The sequence below is a fragment of the Mus musculus genome, chromosome 2 (assembly GCF_000001635.26).
Source record: "Mus musculus strain C57BL/6J chromosome 2, GRCm38.p6 C57BL/6J".
Lineage (NCBI taxonomy): Eukaryota > Metazoa > Chordata > Mammalia > Rodentia > Muridae > Mus > Mus musculus.
The window spans coordinates 165,077,153-165,094,429 of NC_000068.7; the positions used below are offsets into that span (position 1 = coordinate 165,077,153).

The 17,277-nt window shown below is 50.0% G+C and overlaps 1 long non-coding RNA gene across 1 annotated transcript; it reads right to left on the reverse strand.

The window, feature by feature from the left end:
• Nucleotides 1–1,540: 1,540 nt before the first annotated feature.
• On the reverse strand, nt 1,541–13,598 carry 1700025C18Rik (RIKEN cDNA 1700025C18 gene). The gene is made up of 3 exons (NR_033448.1): nt 13,548–13,598; nt 13,138–13,423; nt 1,541–1,905 (listed from the first exon to the last, which is right to left on the reverse strand). It is a non-coding gene; the product is annotated as an RIKEN cDNA 1700025C18 gene (long non-coding RNA).
• Between the last annotated feature and the right edge of the window lie 3,679 nt (nt 13,599–17,277).

Here is a 17,277-nt window from a genome sequence, read left to right on the forward strand (position 1 = left end):
GGCCTGGGAGGGACGGAATTACTCACTCCGAACTGGGGAGACAGGGAACTGGCCGGCTGGCAAACAAATCCTGGGGCCTGCAGAGAGGCCTCTCCTCGGAATACTAATTAGGGCAGGAGTGATGAAGGCAGGCAGGAAGGCAGAGACGCCTCTTCTGGGTTCTGCCTTGAGTAGGATTTCAGGGGTCTGGAGGGGAAGGGATGCCGGTATGGAGGATCGCAGGACAGCGTTACTGTGTGAGTGGATGGAGCCTGGGCTGGGCGTGGGCTAAGTGTGTGGAACTGAGGGGGAGTGAGTGGGGCAGAGGTGCTGTTGGTACCAGGAGAGCCAGTTGACTAGGAAGATGCCTCTCTGGTCCCCATGGCTGCCAAGTGCAGGCTCTGTACTCAAGGCCAGAAGTCTGCAATACTGGAGAGCTCTAATATCTGGAGGACGCGGTCATCCCACTAGGGTCAAGCTGGGGGCTCAGTTCTGGGTAGCTGCAGCTTGGCCCTAGAATTGTCCTGGGTGAAGACTTGACCACCCCGTTGGGATCTCTGCTCTGACACATGGGCCCGTGGGGTCCAAGCTCTCAGCTAACACACACCCAATAACCTCCACTCTGCTCTGACTTGGGACTGTAAAGAGCAACCTCACAGGGAGTCGGGGAGGTGGGACCTCAAACCTGAGGGGCTCTGGGCTACATTCCTTTGAGCTGCGCTTGGAGGGCACCAGGGACTGCCCAGATATGGAAAAGAGATGAATCAGGCTTGGGGAGGGGGTTACAGACTAGAGAGGGGGTAAGGGGGTTTTGTGTGTGATTGGTTCAGTAACTGTGACTCCAGAGGCCAGTTTGCCCCAGAAGCATCTTCTACATTACCTCAATCAGTCTTATCAGCCATCCTTTGACTATGTGTGGTTATCCTGGGAGAGTCAGGTCAGTTCAGAGAGGTTGAGCAAGTGACCCCAGGTCCCGCAGAAGTGGGTGTGTACCATTTCAAGATTTAGCAGAGACCCAATCTCTCTATTCTTCTGATGCTGCTACACTTCTGGGATTGAGCCTGTCATCGCTTCTCCAGCAGGTGTTAATGTGAGTGGGCTGGCATTCTGTGTGTGCGTAGTGGTTAGATGGCCGCCTGTGTGTCTGCCTGTGGGTTTGTGTGCGTACGTATGTTTCCTCCTGAAACGAGCTGGCTGTCCACAAATCCCCTATTCTAGTGCAGCAGGATGCCTCCCACTGACTGTCTAGAGGAGAATCGAAGAGCTGCCCTGTCCAGTGCCCATTCAGTCCATGGCTCCCTCTCCTGTGTCTGGGGGCTGAGGAGGGGCAGGAAGGTGTGCCCTGCCAGCCAAGTGACAAGAAGCCCAGGTTAGTTAGTAACAGAGGTGACCACCACCACTGGGCTTTAGGGCAGGGGGGTCCTCCTCTCGTCTCAGCATTCCAGCTGCTCCTGCCCCCAGTGCGAGTGGCAGGGAGAGAGGGAGATGGACTGTTGCCTCATCACCCCTCCCCCGTCGAGTAGGGCGTCATGTGAGCTTCACAGAGGGACAGCAGATTTATGAGCCTGATGTTGATTCTGTCACCTTGCTGGCCAATCCATCTTTCTGGAGCCAGGGATAAAATGAAATTATCGTGAAATAAATCCATGCAGATGGTGGAGGGACAGGCAGGCGGGCCAGCAGGGGGCGGGCAGCGGAGGAAGCTGGGATCTAGGTGGAAGGCACCCCTGCCACTCCACTGAGTTCAGAGAAGGAACTTGGCTGTAACCCTCCCTCGGAGGTCAGGGTTTGGGACAGATCTGTGCCTTGGTCTTCAACTTTCTCTGGAGCCGCTGGAGTTAATAGGGCTGTCATCTCAAGGGTTCGAAATAAGACCACTGGGCTTCTGATGGAGTCCCGAGTCACTCGCGTGTCCTGGCAGAGCTCCTGTGGACCAGGAGAAAGAAGTTAGAAAGGGGACAGAGCCAGAACTGGGTTCCTGTGTGATGTCTATCTGTAACTGTTCCGTATGATCACGGCCACCAGTTAATTAGTGATCAATGGCCTACAGGGAAGTGAGAGGGCGGGTGGCTGTGGTGGAGTGTGGTTCTTGGAGATCCCAGCTGGGTTTAGTGTTAATTCTTCAGTTTCTGGCTCTCAGATGCCATTGTGTGGCTGCACAGAGCACAGTAGGCACAACTGAGTCCCAGTCTTGGGGCAGGGGAAGGCTTGAGGCAGTATGTGCCAAAGCCCCGCCCCTCCCCCTTGCTGGTCCCTGAAGACTGGCTTTAGGCTACTGAGTCAGAGAGTGGTCTAGAGCTGAAGCCCTCAGTTCACTTGTGGGGCCCAGAGCACTGAGCCTGTCTGTCTGACCTTCTACCCACAGTTCCTAGGGGACCCCTTCTCCCAGAAGCTGGAAGCCAGTTGGGATACATCACTCATCTTCCCAAGCAAGACCATCCCATAGAGAAGCAGTGAGGTATCTCAGGCGGGCGCGGCAGCATCACTGGGTGGGGTGCCCTCCCCACCTCCACTGCTGGCCTCAGGAGGTCACTGTGGCATTAGGGGTGATAGGGACTGGATCATTAGTACCCACTGCAACTGAAGGCTGGGGGGCGGGGGGGGTTTGATATCTGAGTGCAGCCCCTGGCTTACTGGGTCAGGGTGGGAGCCAGACTTGGAAGCTCTGCAAATAAGATTTTCTGTGTTATCTGTTCCTGTCCAGGCCCAGGGCCTTGGGTATCAACCGACTCATCCGAGGAGCTGAGAGGAGGGAGAGGAGGACTGAGGCCCTGGCTATGGTTTAGCATCTGCTAGAACGTGTGTGTGTGTGTGTGTGTGTGTGTGTGTGTGCATGTGTGCTTATATTTGAGTGTGTACATGTATTTGTGCATGTATGTATTTTCTGTGTGCCTGTGTATGTTTGTCTGTCTGTGTTTATGTGTATGTATGTATGTATGTTTATATGTGTGTGCTTTTTGAGTATGGGTGTTCATGTGTGTGTCTGTGTGTCCCTCTGTGTGTGCACATTTCTGGATGATGTGTGAAATCTTGTTTTCAGGAATGTATGTGTCTCCTGGTGGGTGTATGTGCCCTTTACTGGAGCATGCGTAGAAAGGCTCAGTTTGCTGCTCCTGTGTGTTGATATTTCTCTTTGGGGAGTCTATGTTGCAGGAATTGCTCAAGTGCATGCATGTGCGTGTTTCTTGAGCTGGCGTGTGTACATGTGTGTCTCCACACACTCCTGATGGCTTTCTGTGCTTAGGCCCTGCCCACCTAGAGGCCCATGGCACAGGCACACCTGCTGGATGGAATGACCAGGCTCCCAGTCCCAGGGAGAGCTGGGTGGGTCTGGGCATCTTCCAGAGGAGCCAGCCCCGCAGGGAACAAAGGGGTAATCAGCAGAGAGGCCACAAGAGCTTCTGATTGAGGAAGGAATTAGCTAGGAGCCTCCCGGGACCCTGTAGGGGGCCAGGGCAGCATGTGGGCCCTGGCCTCTTGATTAGGAAGCATCAGGTGTGGAGGGGCTTACCTGCACCCCAGGGGTGCAGCAGCCAGAACTCAGGAGGCAGTGGGGAAGAGAAAGGAACAACAAGGATTGACTCATGGGGGCCTTGAGGGGACGGAGGTAGCAGGGTACAGAGACAGAGTGCACATCTGCCAAACCTAAGTGGCGGCCCCGCCCACTTGTGATATAATCCTCCCAACACCTTGGAGAGGTTGGAACTGTCCATCCCTCAGGCTCCCAGTGCGGAGCCAAAAAAGGGTTTGCTGAAGGCCACGCGGCTCAGATCCAGCCCTGCTGACCTCAGCCTTCTCTTGGCCTTGCCATTCCCTAGGTCTAACGGGTAGAAGCCAGTGGAGTATTCACTCATTATCACGTGTGTGCGTGCATGTGAACATGTGGAGGTCAGGGCAACCTTGTGAAGTCTGTTCACCTTTATCATGGACATTCAAGCTCCTGTCTTCACGGAGCCACCTCGCCGACCCTCTAGGAGTCTTCTCTACCCCTTGATGCAGCTCTCCCACAGGTACCTCGGAAGGAAACGTCCTAAAGTGTGCCTGTGCTGCCGAGCTTCTGCCCCACCCTTGAGGATGCCCACTTCTTCCTCCTGCCCTCCCCACCCAACCTCTCGGCTGTCTGTCTGGCTTTTCTCAAAGCCATTTTCTCACCTTTCTTCAGGTTGGTCTGAGCCAGCCTATGCCAGGCGGGGGCTCCTGACTCTTTCTTGCCTGGCCTCAAGGTGGCCAGAGGGACTTTTAAAGGCCTTAATAAGATTATGTCTCCCTACAGCTTAAAACCCTCAAAGGGCCTTCCCTGGGGCTTACAGCAAATCTGAGCCCTTTGCTCCAGTCTACAAGGCCCTAAGTGACTCGTGTTTTTCTTTCATCCCTTGGGACCGTTCCCGGTGTCCACTGTGCTCCCGTCATGTCCTTATGTCCCCGAGCACACAAGACTCAGCGCCATCTTGCTCCTGAAAGCAGAGCTTTTTGCTGAGGATCTTGGCATACCCAGCACCTTCCCTCCCTCCAGCTGTGTGCTGGACAGTCCTGAGGTCCCTCCCTGAGCGCTGGGGGTGTGGTCTCTCCAAGATGCTCGCCCAGCTTTGTATAGAGCATAATGTTTTTCTTCCTTCCTTTTTTTTTTTTTTTGCTTTTTGATTTCTGTCACTAGAAATGCTTTTACATTCCCTTATTTGCCAGGTGTCAGGAAAGGTCTCCATTTTATTTAGTGACACAGTTTTTTCCTTTGAAGAATAAAGCAAGCTAGGCTTCTATTGTCCCAGTACTTGGGGAGTGGAGGCAAGAGAATGAGGAGTTCAAATCCAGCCTGGACAGATATTTAAGGTACTTCTACTCTCTTCTCCAGAGAGAGGGGGAGGGGGAGGGGGAGGGGAGGGAGAGGGGGAGGGAGAAGGAGAGAGGGGGAGGGAGAGGGAGAGGGAGAGGGAGAGGGAGAGGGAGAGGGAGAGGAAGACACTTAGGGTTTGATTCCCAGCACCAACATGGTTAACGTGGTGGATCACAACTGTTTGTAACTGTTGTGCACAGACATACGTGTTGGCAACATACACATAAAATAAAAATAAAGAAGTCTTTTTTTTTAAACTTTACCTTTCCTTCCCCTCCCCCCCGAATTGAACTTAGTTTTTTTAATTAGGTATTTTCTTATTTTACATTTCAAATGCTATCTCAAAAGTCCCTCATACCCTTCCCCCAACTCTCCTACCCACCCACTCCCACTTCTTGGCCCTGGTGTTCCCCTGTACTGAGGCATATAAAGTTTGCAAGATCAAGGGGCTTCTCTTCCCAATGATGGCTGACTAGGCCATCTTCTGCTACATATGCAGCTAGAGACATGAGCTCTGGGGGTACTGGCTAGTTCATATTGTTGTTCCACCTATAGGGTTGCAGACCCCTTCACCTCCTTGGGTACTTTCTCTAGCTCCTCCATTGGGGGCCCTGTGTTCCATCCAATAGCTGACTGTGAGCATCCACTTCTGTGTTTGCCAGGTACTGGCATAGCCTCACAAGAAACAACTATATCAGGGTCCTTTCAGCAAAATCTTGCTGGTGTATGCAATGGTGTCTGCATTTGGAGGCTGATTATGGGATGGATCCCCGGGTATGGCAGTCTCTAGATGGTCCATCCTTTCATCTCAGCTCCAAACTTTGTCTCTGTAACTCCTTCCACGGGTGATTTGTTCCCAATTCTAAGAAGGGGCAAAGTGACTACACTTTGGTCTTCTTTCTTCTTGAGTTTCATGTGTTTTGCAACTTGTATCTTGGGTATTCTAAGTTTCTGAGCTAATATCCACTTATCAGTGAGTATATATCATCTGAGTTCTTTTGTGATTGGGTTACCTCACTCAGGATGATATCCTCCAGGTCCATCCATTTGCCTAGGAATTTCATAAATTCATTCTTTTTAATAGCTGAGTAGTACTCCATTGTGTAAATGTACCACATTTTCTGTATCCATTCCTCTGTTGAGGGGCATCTGGGTTCTTTCCAGCTTCTGGCTATTATAAATAAGGCTGCTATGAACATAGTAGAGCATGTGTCCTTCTTACCAGTTGGAACATCTTCTGGATATATGCCCAGGAGAGGTATTGCTGGATCCTCCGGTAGTACTATGTCCAATTTTCTGAGGAACTGCCAGACTGATTTCCAGAGTGGTTGTACCAGCTTGCAATCCTGCCAACAATGGAGGAGTGTTCCTCTTTCTCCACACCCTCGCCAGCATCTGCTTTCACCTGAAATTTTGATCTTAGCCATTCTAACTGGTGTGAGGTAGAATCTCAGGGTTGTTTTGATTTGCATTTCCCTGATGATTAAGGATGCTGAACATTTTTCAGGTGCTTCTCAGCCATTTGGTATTTCTCAGGTGAGAATTCTTTGTTTATCTCTGTGCCCCATTTTTTAATGGGGTTACTTGATTTTCTGGAGTCCACCTTCTTGAGTTCTTTATATATATTGGATATTAGTCCCCTATCTGATTTAGGATTGGTAAAGATCCTTTCCCAATCTGTTGGTGGCCTTTTTGTATTATTGACAGTGTCTTTTGCCTTACAGAAGCTTTGCAATTTTATGAGGTCCCATTTGTTGATTCTCGATCTTACAGCACAAGCCATTGCTGTTCTATTCAGGAATTTTTCCCCTGTGCCCATCTCTTCGAGGCTTTTCCCTACTTTCTCTTCTATAAGTTTCATTGTCTCTGGTTTTATGTGGAGTTCCTTGATTTAAAAATAAAGAAGTCTTTAAAAAAAACACACACACACACAAAAAAAAACCCTCATATCCAGAATCTATAAAGAGCTTTTGTAACTTGACAATCAAAAACTGAAAAAGAATTTTGTAGCCATTTCTGTAAAGAAGACATACATACACGCTTCCAGTAAGAACACGAAAGGAACGTGTCAATCAGCGCTCCAAGGCCTTCCTCCAAACCACAGGTGCAGAACACGTCACTAAAATGATTGAAATTAAAAAGGAAAACAAGGCTTGGTAGATTAGTGGAGAAACGGAGATGTGCACGTATGGCTGGTGGGGTTAACAAATGGTTAGCCATTCTGGAAAAGGCAGGCCCTCAGGGAGTTAAGCATGAGCATCTACCCTCCGACTCAGCAACGCTCCTCTATAATAGCCGAGAAAAGGAACACCTATATCTACACAAGAATGTTATCTGGAAAAAGTGGGAGAATGTTGCCTTTAAAAAAATATATTGAGTTTTATGTGAAAAGGTGTGGGAAGCCCAGGAAGTTTTGGGTGTAAAAAGTGGGTGAAATCCCAAGTTAATGTGTACTTGGGTCTGGCCATGTTGAGGACCAATGCTTCAGACCCATGCATGGGAAACTGCTCCTCTCCCTGTCCCGCTCTCATCAGGCTCAGAGGGATGGCAAAGCCTTCTTCTCGTCCTTGTGCAAATATTAGCTGTGTGTGCAGAAACTAGCAACCACAGCTTCTCCCTCCTTTGTGTGTACAGCCTGAGGTTGCCCTGCTGCAGAGACTGGCTGACTCCTCCCCACTGTGCTGTACAGGTAACCACCCTGAGATTCTGGGTTGCTCTACAGTAGGCAGTGTTCTATCAGAGCAAGCACAGACCACCAGCTTCCACCTTTTCTGTATGTGTGTCTGTCTTTTCTTCAGTCCCTTGCTGTCCCAAGTCACGATTTCAAGGCCAAGCCATGTTGGATGCGGTACATAAGTGTTTTGCTTGCATGCTTAGCTGGGCACCATACACTATCTGTGGCGGTCAGAAGGGGCATGAGATGCTCTGGAGTTACAGCTGGTTGAGAACCAGTATGTTGGTGCTGGAAATTGAACCAAGGTCCCCTAGAAGTGCTCCTAACCACTGAGCCATCTCTTCAGACATGGGTACATGGGTCTCTGGTGAGGCTTTGGGGTCTGTGGATGTAAAACACATGCAAAAACAGATTCAACACACATAGGCGCACACAAAGTAATTCATATAAGCATGTACACATACAGACACCCATGCACATGAGTAAATGAACATATGTAGAACACACACCAAAGGGCACATAAACATGCAGACATATGTTCATGGGAACACATGGAAATACAGGCACACATCTACATGTGCACATACACTTGCTCACATATAAAATGCATGCATCTAAACATGCTCATATATGTACACACATGCATGCACACATGTACTCACACACAAGCACATGTATGTATTCTCATACTACTGCACCCACATGTACTCTTGCACAAGCATGCATGGTCAGACGTATGCATACATGCATACATATGCATGCATCCCACTTGTGCATATATGCCCATGTACATACATGTACACATTTACATATCCCCATGAACATGCATTGACATTCACATGCACATGTACACATGTATACTCAAACACATACATGCACATGCCTTATGCACACATATTGCCACATGCATGTAAACATGTGCTTGTACCTACATTCATATGCATATATCTAGTCATACACACATGAGTCTTTCAAGTGCCCCTGCCTAGGATGTTCTTCCTCCTTTACCCACCTGGCCTTTACCATCCTGCCCGGTCAGTGCAAGTGGCATCGGCTGGGGAGGTGCCCCATGTCACACGGTACAGAGGATGAGGCAGGGTACACGTGATCTGAGCCCTTGGTGTGAAGGGAACCTCACAGGCAACCTGAGGGTGGCCAGAGGAGACCCGAGCAAATGAACACCGAGAGGGGCCTGGGACAGTGGGAGCACAGCAGGAGACCTTGGAGGAAAGGCCCCAGAAAGAGACCCTGTAGCTGAGTAGTTAGTCAGGCAAGACTAGGCCAGAGAAGGAGGGTCCAGAGAAGGCACAGTGGGCTGGAGAAGTGGGAAGTGGGTGTGGCCTGGGAGATGGGCAGATGGAGGAGAGGGGCTGTGTCCAGGTGTCCAGGACCCTGGGAAGCTGGAAAAGGACTCCAGGTGCTTCCTGCACTGGGCTTTTCTTATTACACCATGGTCATCTGTTCTCCAGTCACTGATCACCCTGTCTTACATCTGCTTCTTGCTTTCCTCCGATAGCAGAAGTGATATGGTCTTTGTGCAGTTCACCCGTGCCTTCGCATCAGCCAGAGCAGTGCCTGGCTCATGTAGACGCTCGATAAACACTTATCGAATGCATGGATTTACCTGTCTGTCTCTTCCTTTTAACTGAGTTATTTAAAGTCAGGTCTGGTGGCTTCATCCCCATGCCCCTGGGCCTAGTGCAGGCTCCATTAGTTGATGCTCTTTGTGTTTAAAGGATGAATGTACAAAGGTTTGCTGAAGCCACTCAACCAGATAGGACACAGGACATTTCCAGCAGATCTGCAGGGCCAGCTAAGGAGGCAAAAGCTGCAAATCTCACACACTGTTCTTTGCCAGTAGACAGGAAGAAGGGCACGCTGCTGAGAAAGAGCATAGAGCTTTCGAGTCACAGGCCGTGGGGTGTGTGGACAAGATCGTCCCAGATGAGAGGCAGGCAGGGAGATTGGGAATCTCTCCTAGGGGACCAGGGACTCTCTCTTCTCTGGTTTTCAGTTTTCTAAATCTGCCCTCCTATGACAACTAGCAGGCTGCTTCAGCAATGAGGTGGGGTTGCAGCTGGGGTGGTGGTGGGATGGGACAGATGGTGGGAGACAAGGAAACCCCCATGTTCTCCTCCATCTGGTATATTTAACTGACTTCCCATGGAAAGGGAAAAAAAAACCCAGTTGCAAGGATGAAATTGCTAATTAAAAAACCCTCTGATTAGATAGACAAATATTTACCAATTACGCCTGACCCCGTCTGTCCCTTTTATGTCTGAAAACTTCCCCATCAGCAACATGGCTGCATTATACCCAGCTGGTGGCTCTCCCACCGATCGCTCTCTAGGGACTCAGACTGGCTGTGAGTGAAATAGGGTAGGAGATAGGCAAAGCCAGACAAACAGTCATTCAACAAACACTCACGATGCCTGTTGCACCTTCAGGCTCCTTGCTGGGCTCTGGGAAGTCCAGGTAGGATCTCTGTGGACAGTGGTTCGGGTTGTGTGTGGCACAAAGGGACTTGCTCTGAGTGTGAATTCTATTTGCCAGCCTGGGGTCTCTGGTACAAGAAATGGGGGCTTTGCTTCTCTTTGTACAATAGGGCATTAGTTGGGTGAACCACACTCACGGGTTTATGGTATGTCCCAGATAGCAACTCAACAGAGGAGATGTGGCCAATGCCTGAGTCTCCAGGGCTCTTGTGATAACGGGAAGGAGAACTATGAGGAAGCATTGGGTTAACAACATTTATTGAGCACCTAGTGTCTGCTGAGCCCTGTGTAATTCAGGGGGTGGGGGAGGGGCAGGGAGGATTGTAATCCATGCTTTCTGCCCTTCATGGCCCTGGTTCCCCCTGGATGCTAGGTACTGAGCCTGGGTCAGCCCTTCCCTTTGTGCCCGCCTTTCCTCATTCCAGAAAATTTTTGTGAGAACATGGGAGACAAGAGTCACAGTCTGGATTCACACCAGCAATGTCTAAGTCCTGACTGTACCATGTCTTTCCTGTGTGACTTTGAGGTTAGTGACCTCTGTGACTAACCTCTCTGTGATTGGGAGTTAGTAATGGTAACAGTGTTCCAGGGCTGTCATAACAGTAAATGTGTTAGTACATGTAACTTAGGCCTGACGCAGAGCAATCATCAGTGAAGGTTAGTGCTAGTGGGTGCATGCACATGTGTGCACATATGTTTGTACATGAACATGCATGAGTGTGAATGAGAACCTGTGTGAATATGTGCACCGAATGTATGAATGTATGTGAGGTGTAGGTGTGCTGTATGAGTGTGTACATATTTGCACATCTATGTGGGTGTGCATATGACTGTGAGTAGGGCACATGGGTATGAGAGTGTGTGTACAGTGTGCAATCATGTGTGTGTACAACTGGAAATGTGTACGTGTGTGTGTGTGTATCAGAATGTAGGTAGGAGTGAGTACCTAGATATGTTTGTGGGTATGTGTACATAGGGCATGGGTGCATAAGTGTGAGTGCATGGGGAATGTGTGTGCGTGTGTTTACAAGTGTACAGGTGCACATGGAAGTATAAATGTGGATGCGAGTCTGTGGGTATGCATGTTTGTGAGTATGGATATGTGCACTGTGTGAATGCATGTGTATGCACACTTGCATGTGTGCTTTTAGTGTGTGGGTGTGCATGTGTAGATATTTGTGAATTAAGTGTGTGCATGTGTGCATATTTCAACATGTATACACACAAGTATTTGTGAGTGCTGGTGGGTGTGAATGTGTGTGAAGGTGCATGCACATGTGTGTACTTGTATGTATGTATGTATGTATGTATATGACTAGATGTGTACACAAGTGTATGTGTGTGCATATGTGCACACGTGTGCTCATGTATGCATAGCTCTGTATGTATGTGTATGGGTAGATGCACATATGTCCATGTATATATGACTAGATATATGCAGGTACAATTACATAGATCTGTTCCCATGCATGTGGCACATCTTGTGTGCATAAGGCATGTGCATGTATGTGTTTATGAGTATACATGTATACATGCATGTGTAAATGTAGACATATGTTCATGGGGATATGCAAATGTGTACATGTATGTACATGGGCATATATTACAAGTGGGATGCATGCATATGTATGCATGTATGCATACGTCTGACCATGCATACTTGTGCAAGTGTCCTTGTGGGTGCAGTAGTATGAGAATACATGTGCTTGTGTGTGAGTACATGTGTGTATGCATATGTGTACATATATGAGCATGTTTAGATGCATGCATTTTATATGTGAGCAAGTGTATGTGCACATGTAAATGAGTGCCGCATTTCCATGTGTTCCTGTGAACACATGTCTGCATGTTTATGTGCCCTTTTGTGTGTGTTATACATGTGTCCATTTACTTATGTACATGGGTATGTCTGTATATGTACATGCTTGCATGAATTACTTTGTGTGATCCTATGTGCATATAGGTGTGTGAATCTGTTTCTGCATGTGTTACATGAATGTGTATGCATCTGTGTTTATACATGTATGTTTGTGAACTCTATTGCTCTATTTGTATGTATACATGTGTGTTTGCCCATGCAAATAGCATCTCATTTAAATCTCCCAACAGCAGGAACTATTGCCATGTCCACTTTACAGAGAGGGAAACTGAGGCCCTCCACATGAATGTAGCTGAGTATCTTCAATAAGCAGGGGGATACCGTCCGGATCTGGATGTCCTTGATCTCTAGGATGCCAGTCACCCTGCTGTTCTGCCAATCAGGTTGTGGGGTTCTCTGGGATGCCCCACCCCCTACCATGTGCCCAGGAACTGCTTGGCTGCCTGTCCCCTCCTGGGCTCATACCACGGAAACCCCATGCAGCGCCTTCTACTCTAGAGGGATATATATTATCTAAATTTGATAAGACAACTTAATTTCACTCCGTGTCTGTTACCGGCGATAAAACCAGCAGACTTTTATGACCCAGCGTCCTCAGCAAGATTGTCAGGAACTTATTATACAAGGTCTAACTGGATTTCTCTCTGCAGATGGCGAGGAGCCGCGGGCTGGAACGCGCTGTGGCCGCATACTGGGGGGAGAGATGCAAAGTGCTTGCTCCGTAGGCTGAGATAAGGCCCCAGCTCCCTGGGATCCAGGATCAGAACTACCTTGCCAGGCCCTGCAGGGGGATGTGGGGAGGATTTGCCCTGTGAGGGGGGTCGGGAGGATGGGCTCCATGCTGCATTCTCTGAGCCCTGGGAAGGAATGTGGAAGTGTTGAGACTTGGGGTTCAGTTAAGCTGCTCCCCTGAGGTTAGCTAGGTAGCCAGAGTGGGAGGGGTGGGTGGGAGGGGCAGATGTGTTTAGGGGTGAGGTGCATGGGAGGGGGAGGAGAGATTAGGTGGAAGGGGACAGGCTGAGCAGGTCATTGGTCCCTTTGTTTGTTCCTGGCCCGTTGTGTCTCAGTTCCCACCAAGTAGACCCCACCCCTGGCTATGAGGTGCACATCTACACTGCTGTAACAGTGACATTTAGACCCACAGGCGCCTCACTATTTAAAGGTTCAGTTTTCAGCACCCCACATTCAAGGTACTCTGAGACCTCTCAGGCTTGAACTTGCTCACAGTTGGTGGTTGGCTTGGGGGGGGTCTAGGTCTCGGTATGAAATCTAGGCTTGCCTGGAACTTGCCATCCTCCTGCCTCAGCCTCCTGAATGCTGAGATTCGAAGCATGCACCAAGGGGCCTCATATGTTCAACAGTACCAAGTATAGATCTGAAGAATCCAGGATCTGGAGGCCATAGCAATGCTTGCTTCAAGTTCACAGTCCGCGGGCAGATGTTTGCCAGGGTTAGCTTTGGCATGAGCTTGGAACAACTCCAGATGCAGAATCTCCTCCAATTAGGCCGTAGCCCTTTGGCCTGAACACCTCCATTGTGGCTACCAGAAGGTCAGAGGGCTTACCCTAAGATATAGAGGTTCAGCATCAGGTGTGTGGTCACTCTCAGATTCAGGTACCCAAGAGCAAGCACGTGCTGCTCCAAGGCTATTCCCACCCAGCAGGGGGACATGGCTTTTACGCCCCTAACCTGGGAGTCAGGTTGACCAGCCCTTTCCTGCCAGTCCTTGTCCACCAATCCAGTGACTCTGGGCACCTTCCCTAGGCCAGGGAGGCTCTGTGATGCAGTCACATGCTGCTCAGCAACCATGTAATGCCTTGGGTGATTCCGGGCTATGTGAAAGCCAGAGAAAGCAGTGACATAAACCATGGCTTCAGGCAACTTCCTCATATCCTCCTGCTCACTCACTGTCTGAGACACCATTATACACCCCCACAGCTGTCCTGTCCTGTCTCCCTGTCTCCCATTCACCCTTCTGAGGAGGACTCTTTATTAAGGAAGTTTCATCCATCTTGTTCTCTCTCTCTCTCTCTCTCTCTCTCTCTCTCTCTCTCTCTCTCTCTCTGTTTTTCAACACAGGGGTTCTCTTTGAACTCAGACTGGCCTCGAATTCCCAGACATCTGCTTGCCTTTACCTATGCTGGGATTAAAGGCATGCGCTACCATGGCCCAGCCTCATCTTCTTTTACTTGAACCTCCACCCCAGCTGGGTCCCTCCTCACTGAGGTCTGAGGAAAGAGAGTGATACTGACTGTCCTCTGAGTGTCATGGCTGGTCCCAGGGAACCCTCTACATCCTCTCAAGGTAGCTTTTCGTCATGTCCATTTGCAGATAGGCAGAGGAGGCACAGAGAGGTGGGCTCGCTTGTCTAAAGACACATGACCCAGGAGAGAGAGAGAGAGAAAAAATCTCTGCTAGGATCTGCGAGGGAGTTAGGGTATTATCTGGTCCTATTCTCCAAGAGGCTACTGTCTGTGTAGAAGAGCAAGGTGGGCATTACTGTGGATTCTCCACGATGTCACAATGTATTACTTTCAGTAGGTCGGAAGGAGGAGGTGGGGGTGTAGCTTGGATGACACAGTGGTGAGATCAAGGGCCCAAGGCCAGCCACTGGGGGATGTGAACATAAGCTGTCCTTTGCCTGGAGACAGTGACGAATATGCTGGGTGCCAGCATTGGCTGAAGGGCAAACAGAGACAGGGTCCCTGGGTGAGTATGGTTAGGAGTGTGGAGCACCAGAGATCAATGCTAGGCTGGAGGAGCCAAGCTGGGGAGGCCTCTGAATACTAACAGTCTCTAATGACCTGGCTTGTCCCACAAGACACCGTGCAGGCTGGAGCCGGCCTGTCTCCTGGTCCCTGACTCTGCAGGTCCCCGGGTCAGACTTTGGAGCTGAACAAAGAGACTGAGAGCAGAGAGGGTGCCAGCAGCTGGGAGTGTCTGAATCAGACTCCGTTCTTTCTTAGCTGTGTGACCTCAGACAGAGCACTCAGTCTCTCTGAGCCTAGGGCACGTGTACACACAAGCAGAGATGTGTGTCACAGGACTGTGGGGTTCTAGCTAAGTTATGACCCTGGAAATAATGGGGTCTCACACTAGAAAGGGGTAACCATGTCTGAACCTCCCCCATCCAAAGGGGGGGGTGCTACCAAAAGCTTCCCGAGTCCCCAGTTGAGAGTGGGTAAGACATTTTTTTTATTTGTGTGTGTGCGTGTTTGTTTGTGGTACGTGTGTGTGTGTGTGTATGTATACGTGTGTGTGTGTGTGTGTGTGTGTGTGTGTGTGTGTGTGTGTGATGCATGTGTGTACATAGGTGCTAGTCAGAAAACATCCATGAATTGGTTTCTCTTTCTACCAGTAGGTCCTGGTGCTTGAACTCAGGTCCCTGGGCTTAGGCAGCAATCACCTTTACCGCTGAGCCATATCACTCACCCCGACTTTATTTTTAATAGAGAAGCAAGCCCTATAATCCTCAAAGGATTTTCCTTCTTGGCTCTTAAAAAAAATCTAACATCTTCATTTCCATGCCCCCCTTTTAAGCTAATTTGTGGAAAATTAAATCGGGGAACTCACAGCGGCTGGCATTTTAATTGGCTCATGTCTGGTTTCTCTCTCGGATCCTCTGATTAGCTGAGCTGCCTCCGTTAAACACTCCATGCTCCACTTAGCCTGCTTTCTGGTCACTCCCCAGGCCTGGACAGCAGGGGCCACCAACCCAGCTGATTCCCTACCCACCCCTCCTGCTCCCAGCGACCCAAGCAGACCTTTTGGCCTGTGCTGCCTGCCTGGGCCTGTTTCCTCGCAGGAATGGGATTTACCTGGGGCTGAGTGTCCCTTGATACACCAGGGTACTGTGTGTCCTTCCTCACTCTTCTCTAGGATGGGGTCTTCACAGGGTGGGGAGAAGGGTCTTTCACTGCCTCTCAGCAGTGTATTTCCTAATGTGTCCATCAGCCACCCGGGTTCTAGTTAGAAAGCCAGTGGGGGCTGTGCCAACATGGAGCTCTAAGTTTGATCCCCAGAACATACATAAACAAGAAAAGCCGGGATGGCAACAGGAGCAGGAGGTTGGCCAGCAACAAGCCCCAAATCCACTAAGAAAACTTATCTCAAAATACACAAGTTGGTGAGGCTGGGGAGGTGGCTCAGTGGATAGCAGGCTGGCTGAGCAGTGTAAGGGTCAAAGGTCAGATCCTTGGACGTGGTAAAAGCTGGGCCTTCTTCACTCTCAGCCCCCCACCCCACTGCTGTGGACATAGCAGGTCTCTGTGCAGACATGTGCAAGATTCTTGTAATCCCAACATTTAGGAGGCAGAGATGGAAGAGACAGTGGAACCCTTGAGCAAATAGGCTAGCTCCTCACTGATAACCAAGGAGGAAGACACCATTACCTCCCCATTTTGTAGATGGAGAAATCAAGGCTCAAAGAGGCACAAGTAACTTGCCCAAGACCACACAACTCACTTTAGCAATTGAGCCTCAATTAGAACTCGGGTGATCTCAGCCTGCTTCTTAGCCATAGCCCACATGTCTTCTAGCTCAGGAATCTTCACGTGTCCCTTGGGGACGCCGGCCATAGGCAACCACTTCTTTCCACCCCTGGTAGCCTGCCTTGTGTGCGTGAGGGCTCAGCAGATGAAGGCTGAGTGGGTGAGAGGGGCCAGCGGCACCCCAGCGCTCCCTCCTCCACCCTGTGGGGGGCCTCAATCAGCACTAATCAGCCACCGCTAATTATCCTGTCCGTGGGGAGGTGAGCACACACGCTGGAGTGAATAGAGAATAGTGTCAGTAGGGGCGGGTGGGGACCAGGTCTTCCAGCCCTGGCTCAGTGCAGTGGGACCTGGGCCACCTTCCTCCTTTCAGGCCCCTCACTCCTGGGGACACAGCAGGCTTCTCTGCCTGGAACATAGCAGGGAAAAAGCCTTACACTCTGGAAGTCAGGGTCATAGCTTCTGGGCTCTGCCCGTGGCCTGGTTTCCAACGTGGTTGCCAGGTTACAACACACCTGACTACCTGCTCGGTTCAGCCCGTGGAGGACACAGAAGGACTGACAGGTGCTTAGAACAGTTGTGGTGAAGGTTGTGAATGGTAATGGCATAGGTCCTGGCATACAGTAAGTGCTCAGTAAAGGCAGCTTATGAGGGACTCTGGTGTTTATAGTATCTCATTTAATTCTTTGGGTTGTAAAGAGGCATGGTGACAGATGGGGAAACTGAGGCACGAGGTGGAACCAGCGCCTTCATCCCTTCATGTGTCCATGCTTCCTAGCTCAGCTTGCTCCAAGTGTGTTACCGACACACACACACCATGCTACCGTTTGGGGGTTCAAGGAACTGTCTTTGAACTCCCACCCTCAGGGACCCCTTCTGGAGGGAGTCCTCCCCATGCCCTGTGGTAGCTGGGGCGGAGGTAAAGGAGC